General features: G+C 51.6%; 1 non-coding gene across 1 annotated transcript; it reads right to left on the bottom strand.

Annotated features, from left to right (window-relative positions):
• Window positions 1-7,156: 7,156 nt before the first annotated feature.
• Window positions 7,157-7,295, bottom strand: LOC123572069 (small nucleolar RNA SNORA7). The gene has a single exon (XR_006696409.2). It is a non-coding gene; the product is annotated as a small nucleolar RNA SNORA7 (small nucleolar RNA).
• Window positions 7,296-11,022: the final 3,727 nt, after the last annotated feature.

Below are 11,022 nucleotides of genomic sequence, written 5' to 3'. Positions count from 1 at the left end.
TGTCCACTTCAGGGCCAAGTCTTTGTCATGGCCCCAGATAACGTGTAAATTAGCTTCAGGAATCAAAAAGTCTTTCAAAACCCAGTTTGATGAGCCTTGAAGGAAGCTTTTAGAGCCACCTTCAATGAAGTCACACCTCCCTGAGGGTCCTGCTGGACTGGAGGAGGCTTCCTGAGCCTGGGAGCCGTGTGCTTGGATGGTCTCCTTGGGTTGACGACCCAACTCATGGCTCCCTCTCAACCTCTAACCCTTCTTAACACAGTCACCCCTAGTCTCCTGAGCACTTGTGAAGTCCCTTTGGAGGACATTTCTAGTCTCCTAAGATGCCTGTTTCCCCCAGCTGCCACCCTCATTTCACCAGCCAGGTAGGCAGGGTTTCCAGCTTCGTGCTAGCATACAGAATCCGCGCTGTAGCAGCTGCCAAAAGGAGAGGTGTGTCTGTAAAGGCCCAAACTAGGCGGGGACAGTGGCTGCTTTCCAAACCCCTTCCCTTTGTCGGCTCCTGGGAGAACCAAAGGCCAGCCAGGGGGCCTGTCATCTATTGGGTCCCAGCATCAGCGTATACAATGCCCTTCCCTCCCCTTCTTAAAACACTGGTTCTCAGGCCAACCTAATATATGATCTTAGGAGCTACACAATTACCTTGAAAGCAAATAAGGAAAAAAAGCGAGCTAATTGTTCAAGTGGATTTTTAGCATACATTGACTGCGCTTTCCTGACACATGAGCGTTAATCATGGGGAAAGGAGTGCTTTTTTTATTCTCAATGAGGCTGACACAAAGCACTCTCTGCAGGGTACATTATTCCTAAGACAAACTTAGGGGTCAGCTCCCAGTTTCCCTTTTTGAAAAGCTCCACCTTTAAAAGCTGCCTCGACTCTAGCAAACTCCCACATGTATATTTTGGGTAACTACCCTGAAAAGAGGTGATGTTCTGAGGCTGTTTTTCACACATTCTATGGCCAGCCCAGAGAAGCTGGACATACCGCTTCAGAGGGCCGCTGCTGAGGCCAAAGGAACACAGGCTCTAGGCCTGACCCCTGAGCCTCCAGGACCACAGTCGTCTCTTCCTTCTCAGATCCTCTCCTGAGCACCTTCCCTGCCTCAGATCTCCCCATGGTCTCCTGCTGTCCCACGGTCGGATCAGGTCCTCACCGCTGCAGACCTGACCTCAGGACAGGATCCCTAACCATTCAGCTGAGAAGCAACTAACCAGAGAGAGTTTGCTTATTATCTGTTCCAGGCAAGTAACTGGGGCAAAGACCATGCAATGATTCCCTAGTTCAGGGCACAGAGTGTTTGCTGGTGATTCAGAGAGGGCATGGAGGGCATGGAGGGCCGGCAAACTGTGAGTCATTTTGTTTGTATAAGTTTAGGGGAACCCATGCTCAGCCCACTCTGAAGCATGTGGTGTCACCCATACGATCTGAATAAAGATGACAGGTCTCGATATTTGGAATTGTGCACCAGGTTGTCTCATTGCTGTTTAGGAATAATCATGTATTTACCAAACTATGTGAGAGAGAGACAGCCTGATCATGAACCCCCGAGCCTGCAGACTTCATGTGCAGGGCCCCAAATAGTCTAGAAAGTCGTTTAGCCGATGAACAAATGCCCATTTGTGAGATGGGAAGGAAGCACTGGGGGCCAGTGTCCTTGACGCTGTCCCAGGATCCCCCAGGAACACCTGCAGGGCAGCCTGAGATCACTCTTCCCGAGACCTGGGACTCCCTCTACTCAGCCCCTCAGGGACGGGCCCTGCCTGCCTCCTGGTTGCCTGCTTCAGCCATGTGGAGCCTGCCCTTGCTGCTAGAAAAGCCTGATGTAACGCTGGCACAGGAAGTTCTGATCCAGAGTGTTTTTGTTTGTTGTGCTTCCTCAGGATTTCCTTGGATCTGGAGACCCCAAAGAAACAAAGATGCTAATCACCGAACAGGCTGACTGGGCCAGAAATATCAAGGAGCCCAAAGCCGCCGTGGAGATGTACATCTCAGCAGGAGAGCACGTCAAGGCCATCGAGATCTGTGGTGACCATGTCAGGATTGACATGAAAGTTTCCATCTGTGCCCCAAGCATTTGGCAGCATGTCATCACATGCCACCTCTTGGCTTTGACAAGGAAACAAATTGTGCTTCTCTAAATATTTAAAGTAAATGTGATAGTGATTGGGTTTCTTGGGAGACACAGAGGTTGCCTGTGTCTAGAGTTCAGAGCAGGCGCCACAATCACCTCTTCCTTTAAAAGGCAGTCATTGAGGAATTCTCACACCTTGGCCTCCACTTTTCTGTGAGAATTCCTGCACCTGTGGTGGAAAGAGCGCCGGGCCACTTCCTGGCTGCTGAGTCTTGGGCTGGGTGCTTCACCTTCCCCCCAGACTTTATTCTCATCTGAGAGATGGAAATAATCGTGCCCACCTCTTAGGGACCTAAGTGACAGGGTTTAGGTATTTCAGCAAACCTTTATCCTGCTTCCCCACGGCATGGGGCCCCGGGGCCTGGCACCCCCTCCCTGCCTACCCACCCGGGTGGCCTTTCCTCTTGGCAGCCAAGCCCCAGGGGCCCGTAGCCAGAGTCCAGGGGGAGGAGGACACGTGCCTGGCCCCTCGGGAGTCCGTGGCTGTTTTGTAGGAGCTGGTGCCCTTGTGCTACCGCTGCTCCACCAACAACCCGCTGCTCAACAACCTGGGCAACGTCTGCATCAACTGCCGCCAGCCCTTCATCTTCTCCGCCTCTTCCTACGGTGAGTCCCTGCATCCTGAGCATGTGGGCGGGACAGCCTGTGGACCACTACGCTCACTCCACTGCTCTCTGGCCTCAGGACGTTGGGCAATGGCCAAAGGCCTCTGAATGTCCCTGTTTATGAAATGAGGACACTCTGACACCCACCTGCCTGACACAAGGAGTCACTGTCGGTGTTCCCACAGATAGGACCCACTGCTGCCCAAAGCTGAAGCACCCACTCTGGGAACCTGGCACAGTGCTGTACATAACCAAATGCCCCAGGAAGAGAGTCCGATGGCTCTTCATTCGGACTGGGAGGCTGAGATAGGTTTTCAAGGCCCAGCTCCTTTGATGTTGACAGAGGATCAGAAGCTCCTTCCCGGGAGCTGAGCAGAGGTCATGCACACACACAACTGCCCATGCACACACACACACACACACAGAGACGGCCCCTGCACACACACGCGTGCACACACACACACACACAGACTGCCCCTGCGCACACACAGAGACTGCCCCTGCACACACACACAAACACACAGGCTGCCCCTGTACACACACACACACAAACACACAGACTGCCCCTGTACACACACACACACAAACACACAGACTGCCCCTGCACACACACACACACAAACACACAGACTGCCCCTGCACACACACACACACAAACACACAGACTGCCCCTGCACACACACACACACAAACACACAGACTGCCCCTGCACACACACACACACAAACACACAGACTGCCCCTGCACACACACACACACAAACACACAGACTGCCCCTGCACACACACACACACAAACACACAGACTGCCCCTGCACACACGCACACGTAAACACACAGACTGCCCCTGCACACACGCACACGTAAACACACAGACTGCCCCTGCACACACGCACACGTAAACACACAGACTGCCCCTGCACACACGCACACGTAAACACACAGACTGCCCCTGCACACACGCACACGTAAACACACAGACTGCCTCTGCACACACGCACACGTAAACACACAGACTGCCCCTGCACACACGCACACATGCACAGAGACTGCCTCTGCACACACGCACACGTAAACACACAGACTGCCCCTGCACACACACACACATGCACAGAGACTGCCCCTGCACACACGCACACACAAACACACAGGCTGCCCCTGCACACACACACACACAAACACACAGACTGCCCCTGCACACACACACACACAAACACACAGACTGCCCCTGCACACACGCACACATAAACACACAGACTGCCCCTGCACACACGCACACGTAAACACACAGACTGCCCCTGCACACACGCACACGTAAACACACAGACTGCCCCTGCACACACGCACACGTAAACACACAGACTGCCCCTGCACACACGCACACGTAAACACACAGACTGCCCCTGCACACACGCACACATGCACAGAGACTGCCCCTGCACACACGCACACATAAACACACAGACTGCCCCTGCACACACGCACACGTAAACACACAGACTGCCCCTGCACACACGCACACGTAAACACACAGACTGCCCCTGCACACACGCACACATGCACAGAGACTGCCCCTGCACACACGCACACATGCACAGAGACTGCCCCTGCACACACGCACACATAAACACACAGACTGCCCCTGCACACACGCACACATAAACACACAGACTGCCCCTGCACACACGCACACATGCACAGAGACTGCCCCTGCACACACGCACACATGCACAGAGACTGCCCCTGCACACACGCACACATGCACAGAGACTGCCCCTGCACACACGCACACATAAACACACAGACTGCCCCTGCACACACGCACACATAAACACACAGACTGCCCCTGCACACACGCACACATGCACAGAGACTGCGCCTGCACACACGCACACGTAAACACACAGACTGCCCCTGCACACACGCACACATGCACAGAGACTGCCCCTGCACACACGCACACATAAACACACAGACTGCCCCTGCACACACGCACACATAAACACACAGACTGCCCCTGCACACACGCACACATGCACAGAGACTGCCCCTGCACACACGCACACGTAAACACACAGACTGCCCCTGCATACACGCACACATGCACAGAGACTGCCCCTGCACACACGCACACATAAACACACAGACTGCCCCTGCACACACGCACACATAAACACACAGACTGCCCCTGCACACACGCACACATAAACACACAGACTGCCCCTGCACACACGCACACATAAACACACAGACTGCCCCTGCACACACGCACACATGCACAGAGACTGCCCCTGCACACAGAGACTGCCCCTGTGCGTGCGCGCGCACACACACACACGGAGACTACGCCTGCGCACACACAGAGACTGCCCCTGCACACATACAGACTGCCCCTGCCGCCTCTGCTTGCCTAGTTGTTTAAACCTGTTGTTCTTGTGCAGGCATGGTGGCTCATGTCTGTAATCCCAGCACCTTGGGAGGGCGAAGCAGGAGGATCAGTTGAGCCCAGGAGTTCAAGGGTGCAGTAGGCCATCATCACAGCTGTTAATGGCCACTGCATTCTAGCCTGGGCAACAGAGTCTCTAAAAACAAACCATAAAGACTACCTAGCACTAATGTCCTGTGACCCCTCTTTGCACTCTCCACCTCTGTGTAAGCACTCTCTGTCCACAAAGTCTTCCTCTTAATTCTCCCTCTAGTTCACATTTGGCTGTAATGCCTCTGTGCCCCTGAAAATACCCCTTACCAAAGCATAAAGGGCCCCTTAAGGTCTGAGGCCTATGTTTGATCTTCCCCGAATTCCCTCATAAATAAAGCAACATTCTGGAAACAGCCAAAAGATATTATATTGAAAACCGGTGATTACTGCTGTGTTCACTGTGTCAAGCAAAGTCCATTTTTCTGGTCTTGGGTCTCCAGAGTTATGAGGACAAAAGTCTCTCCCCTCTCCAACAAAGGAAACACACTGAACTCCCCAACAGCATTCTCTTTTTCCTTTCGAGATGGAGTTTCACTGTTGCCCAGGCTGGAGTGCAGTGGCACGATTGTAGCTCACTGCAACCTCTCCTTCCGGTTTTCCCACCTCAGCCTCCCGAGTGGCTGAGACTACAGGCGTACATCACCACGCTTGACTAATTTTGTCTTTTTAGTAGAGATGGCGTTTCGCCAAGTTGGCCAGGTTGATCTCAAACTCCTGACCTCAGGTGATCTGCCCGCCTTGGCCTCCCAAAGTACTGGGATTACAGGCATGAGCCACCACACCTGGCCCCAACAAGAATTCTCTAAACTCCTGCAAGGAATGACTTCAGATTCCCTCAGAGAATGTCAGCTTCCCAAAATGCATCCCAAGAGTTTCCAGAGTTCCTGCCAGAAGTGCCCACACAGATGCAAACTTCTGAGCCCTGAAACCAGAGATGGGCCCAACTCACTTGTTGCGTATCAGCAGCACTCCCAGCTGCTTGACATTGTGGACCAAGAACTTCCGGAAGCCACTGGGCAGCATGTGCTTTCTGGGTTTTTTTGCTCCTATAACCAATGCTGGACATCATATCAAGATCTGGCCCTTGAACCTTCTACAAACCCTGTTGTCAATCCCTCGGGGTTTCCGCCAGTTACACTGAAGGAAATAACACACAGGTGGGTTAGCGTCTGTGCAGAGTGCCAACTGTTCCTTTGGGGAGGGAAAACAGAACCAAATGAAAAGGAAGTATGCCACACAGCAGTTGCCTTTGGTAACAGGACTTCACTATTTCCTTACATGCTTTTTTGGTGGGAAAAACCAGGAGCTCTTGGCTTTAGCCATTAGGAATGCAGGCACCCCCACCATTCCTACTCCCAAGCAATGGAGGAGGCACCAATGGGATGCGAGGGGACTGTGTAGATACTGAGATGGCGAGCACAGCTGCAGACACTGCTCTCAGCACCTCTGAGCTTTCCTGTCTATAAAATAGGGCTCCTGCTGTCATAAGGCAACCCAAAATACACGACACAAATGCAAAGCCCTCTAAACACATTGAAACAGCCAAGTGTCCCTTCTCATTTAAATTTCACTTCATACACCAAGAGACTTGAGACCAGCACTAGGGCACACTGGGGGAGACCTGTATTTCTACAGAAAGCTCTTCCACAAACCAGTTCATTGGTCAAAGGTAATCCCGACTAGGTGATGTCAGAAACCGACAGCCTGTTGGAAACTTCTTTCTTCACCCCACACCTATTTCCATCCCAGGACCACATACCTTAATTTTGACATATTGGTCTGACTGGTGCCGGATGAACTTCTTGGTTCTTTTTTTGACGATCTTGGGCTTCACAAGGGGTCTGAGGGCGGCCATGATGCCTTTTGGGAAAGAAGCAGCCCCAGGTGAAGAAGAATCCTGGATGGAGGCTTGGAAGGAGGTTTTCCCACCCAGGGATTGAACACTGTCGCAGAGTGTCTTCCAATCGCCAGCTACGGAGCAAGCTGGGAATGGAATGGGTGCCTCTGCCAGGCTTGCTTTCCCTCCCTTTCCGAAGCTGGCAGAATACTAGGCACTCTCCAGATGCGATCCCAGGAGGTCAAGGGTCACCTCACCCACTCAGAGCCCAAAGAATGCCAACAGCTGAGCAAACCAAAACTGACCCCGAGATACTCTCAATTTGCAAGGGGCAGCAAATCCCACCCCGCCAGTGTCCGAACCCCAAGATGGTCCTTCCGGTAGTACTGGCCTTGACCATCTACTTGAACTTGCGTCTTTTCCTCACCTGTAAAATGGGGAAGACACTGTGCGCTGAAGGCCTGCAGTGCCTGTCACAGGGTAAACGGTCAATAAAGAAAAACCTTCTAATTCCCCAGGGAGCTGCTGCGCTACCACACCCTCAACACACACAAAACCATCATATCCCTCTAAGGATGCCTCAAACCTGGAGATCTTCCAGTATCAACTCACACCTTCCTCAGTGTGGTCTTCCGAGCCATTCATTTATTTCCTACAGCAGCACCCCTTCTGTTCTCTTTGCAGCCATCAACTGGCACAGAGTGGGTACTCAGCGAACCACTATTCAAAACGACTTTGCCTTCTGGCCCATGATATCCTTGAAGGCGAGGGGGAAGTTTCATCTTTATATTCCCAGAGATCCTGACTATCAGAATCTCTGTTAACAACTGAGTGAGCGGACCTGCACCCCATCTTTTTTTTTTTTTTGCAGTCCCACCACAGCAGCCCTAGGGTCACAGACTAGAAGAAAAGGAGCGTGGGGCCATGGCAATGAACGAATGCACGTGGGCCAACATCAGTAAGCACGGTATAAACCAAAAATTAAATTCTAAGCCCCCAACCCAACTGAATGGACTCTTGCTCTTGGCCAAGGGCATTCCTAAGTTAACCTGAAAAACTAGTTCAGGCCAAATGCGGGGTCAAACTTGCCTCATTATGCCCTTCTCCCGATGGAAGTCAGGCACAGCTGACCAGCATTAACATTAAAAGCGATCCCAAGACAGACAAAACAGACTTTGTAGCAATAAGATACCAAATTTCAACCTGACTCTAGTATAGCATCACATGACAGACTGCAGGCCCTGAAAGAAACAGAAGTACTTTACTCAAAAATATATTTCTTTGACACATTCTGACATGGCCCTGTAAAGCTGTCTCTTGGGACAATCTACGTTCTGTAGTGAATCCCTCTCCCTTTCCAGGTCTTCTCCCTGAGCCAGGAGAGACTCCACTAAGAGTATGGCACCTTTTCAGGTCTGATAAGAAACACCTACAATCTAGTCTCTTTGAAGCCCGCCACCTGGAGGATTCATCTGCAGAAATAAGAATCTTGGTCTCCACAACCGCTTTTCTGAACTCAGGCATTCCTTTTTGTTGATTCCAGGTCTTTGGACAAACTTGACCAATTGTCAAACCTAACAACAGCCTGGCCCAGGCCCCCGCAACACACCTCCTTAAAATGTACAAAACCAAGCTGCACCCCAACCACCTTGGGCAGATGTTCTCAGGACCTCCTGAGGGCTGTGTCACGGGCCATGGTCACTTATACTGGACTCAGAATAAGTCTCTTCAAATACTTCACACAGTTTGACTCTTTTCGTCAACGGACGCAAAGCCCAACCACTGCCCCCGCCCCGGTCCCCGCTGCCTGCTTCACTCTGTTCCTGTAGGCGCTCCAGCAAGCCGACAATACCCACAGACACACAGTGGTAGGGAAGGCCTCCTTACCAGGGTACACACCCGGATTAAGACTCACCCAGGTCGGGCGCGGGGGCTCACGCCTGTAATCTCAGCACTTTGGGAGGCCGAGGCGGGCGGATCACTTGAGGTCAGGCGTTCGAGACCAGCCTGGCCAACATAGTGAAACCCACTCTCTACTAAAAATACAAAAATTAGCCAGGCGTGGTGGCGGGCGCCTGTAGCCCCAGTTACTTGGGAGGCTGAGGCAGGAGAATCGCTTGAACCCGGGAAGCGGAGGCTGCAGTAAGCTGAGATCGCACCACTGCACTTCAGCCTGGGCAGCAGAGTGAGATTCTGTCTCAAAAGCAAACAAACAAAAACAAACAAACAAACAAACTCACCGAGCCAGAAAAAGAAGCGCTGAGAAAGAGACAGTGGACAAGAGAGCGCCGGTGCTGATGGGAGGTAACCTCTGGGTCCTGGCAGGGAAAAGGTAAGCACTTCCGGCTCCGGGTCCTTTAAAAAAGACACGTCAAAGAAATAGTGCTGCAAAAATGCCGAATTTAACTGTTTTTTTTTTTTTTTTTTTTTTGAGACGGAGTCTCGCTCTGTCGCCCAGGCTGGAGTGCAGTGGCGCGATCTCGGCTCACTGCAAGCTCCGCCTCCCGGGTTCACGCCATTCTCCTGCCTCAGCCTCCTGAGTAGCTGGGACTACAGGCGCCCGCCACCGCGCCCGGCTAATTTTTTGTATTTTTAGTAGAGACGGGGTTCACCGTGGTCTCGATCTCCTGACCTTGTGATCCGCCCGCCTCGGCCTCCCAAAGTGCTGGGATTACAGGCGTGAGCCACCGCGCCCGGCGAATTTAACTGTTTTAATAGAGATTAACATCTAAGAGTATAAAGGGAAACTTATCCTCCCTGCCCTTGGCACTAGGTAGAAATTTGGAATTCTTTCTGAGTTAACACCTGGTGTAGGGAGGAATCTACTTCCGCCAGAAGTTGAAGCCAATCTAGCGTTTGGGCTATTTCCGGTCGTGTTTCTTCTACTCCGAAGTGCACCTCCTAGTGGTCAGGAGAGAACAAGACAGATTTCCCAAAATTCCCTCACTGAATTTACATAGTACATAGTAATAAGATCGAAACTGCTAACATGCGATGGGGTTCATAGGCCTACCACAATTCTATAATGTACCCCTATTATTGTCTCTATTTTGCATATGTGAAAGGAGAATTTTGGAGATTTTACTCCAGGCTCCACGCTTCTAACCATTATTCTAAACTACCTTGTTTTGTTCTGTTGGTTGTTGCGTAGAGCCATGGTTTCATCGTGTTGGCCAGGTTGGTCTCCAGCTCCTGGTCTTCAGTGATCTTCTTGTCCTCGCCTCAGCCTCCCGAGTAGCTGTGCCCAGCTACTGTCTAACTTTTAAACTTGTTCTTCATTTGCTTACCTTTTTTTTTTTTTTTTGAGACGGAGTCTTACTTTGTCGCCCAGGCTGGAGTGCAATAGAGTGGCATGATCTCGGCTCACTGCAACCTCCACTTCCCAGGTTCCGGGGCCAAGTGATTCTCCTGTCTCAGGCTCCGTAGTAGCTGGGATTATGGGTGTGCACCACCACGCCCGACTAATTTTTTTTATTTTTAGTAGAGACAGGGGTCTCACTATGTTGGTCACTGTGGTCTCAAACTCCTGACCTCAGGTGATCTGCCCGCCTTGGCCTCCCAAAATGCTGGGATTACAGGCATTACAGCACCGAGCTGGCCCTTGGCTTTTAAGATTATTTTGAAAATCAAATTTCAGGAGCAAAAAAAAAAAAACCTCCTAGATTCCACTCCTGGAACACAGTACAGATGTCACTGGCGATCTTGACAGGGGTAGTTCCAGGGACCCGAAGGGGCCAGAAGTTAAACTGGATTGTATTGATGAGTGAATGAGAGAGGGGTGAGAAGGGTGTGTTAGTAACTCCATGGTGAGGTTTTGGGCGTGAAGGGAATGGGGAGTTTGAGGAGACCCAGAAAAGTGGAATGTCTGAGGTCACATAGCTGGCAAGCCGTAGCGTTGGGGCTAGAAACCTGCTGCATCTGTGGCTATTCCATACCTCATGAATCGTGCTTATCCTGCAGGCTGTATGTA

The sequence above is a fragment of the Macaca fascicularis genome, chromosome 2 (genome assembly GCF_037993035.2).
Source record: "Macaca fascicularis isolate 582-1 chromosome 2, T2T-MFA8v1.1".
NCBI classification, from domain to species: Eukaryota; Metazoa; Chordata; class Mammalia; order Primates; family Cercopithecidae; genus Macaca; species Macaca fascicularis.
The sequence above is the reverse complement of the archived record's forward strand: the minus strand, read 5'-3'. Positions and strand labels throughout refer to the sequence as shown.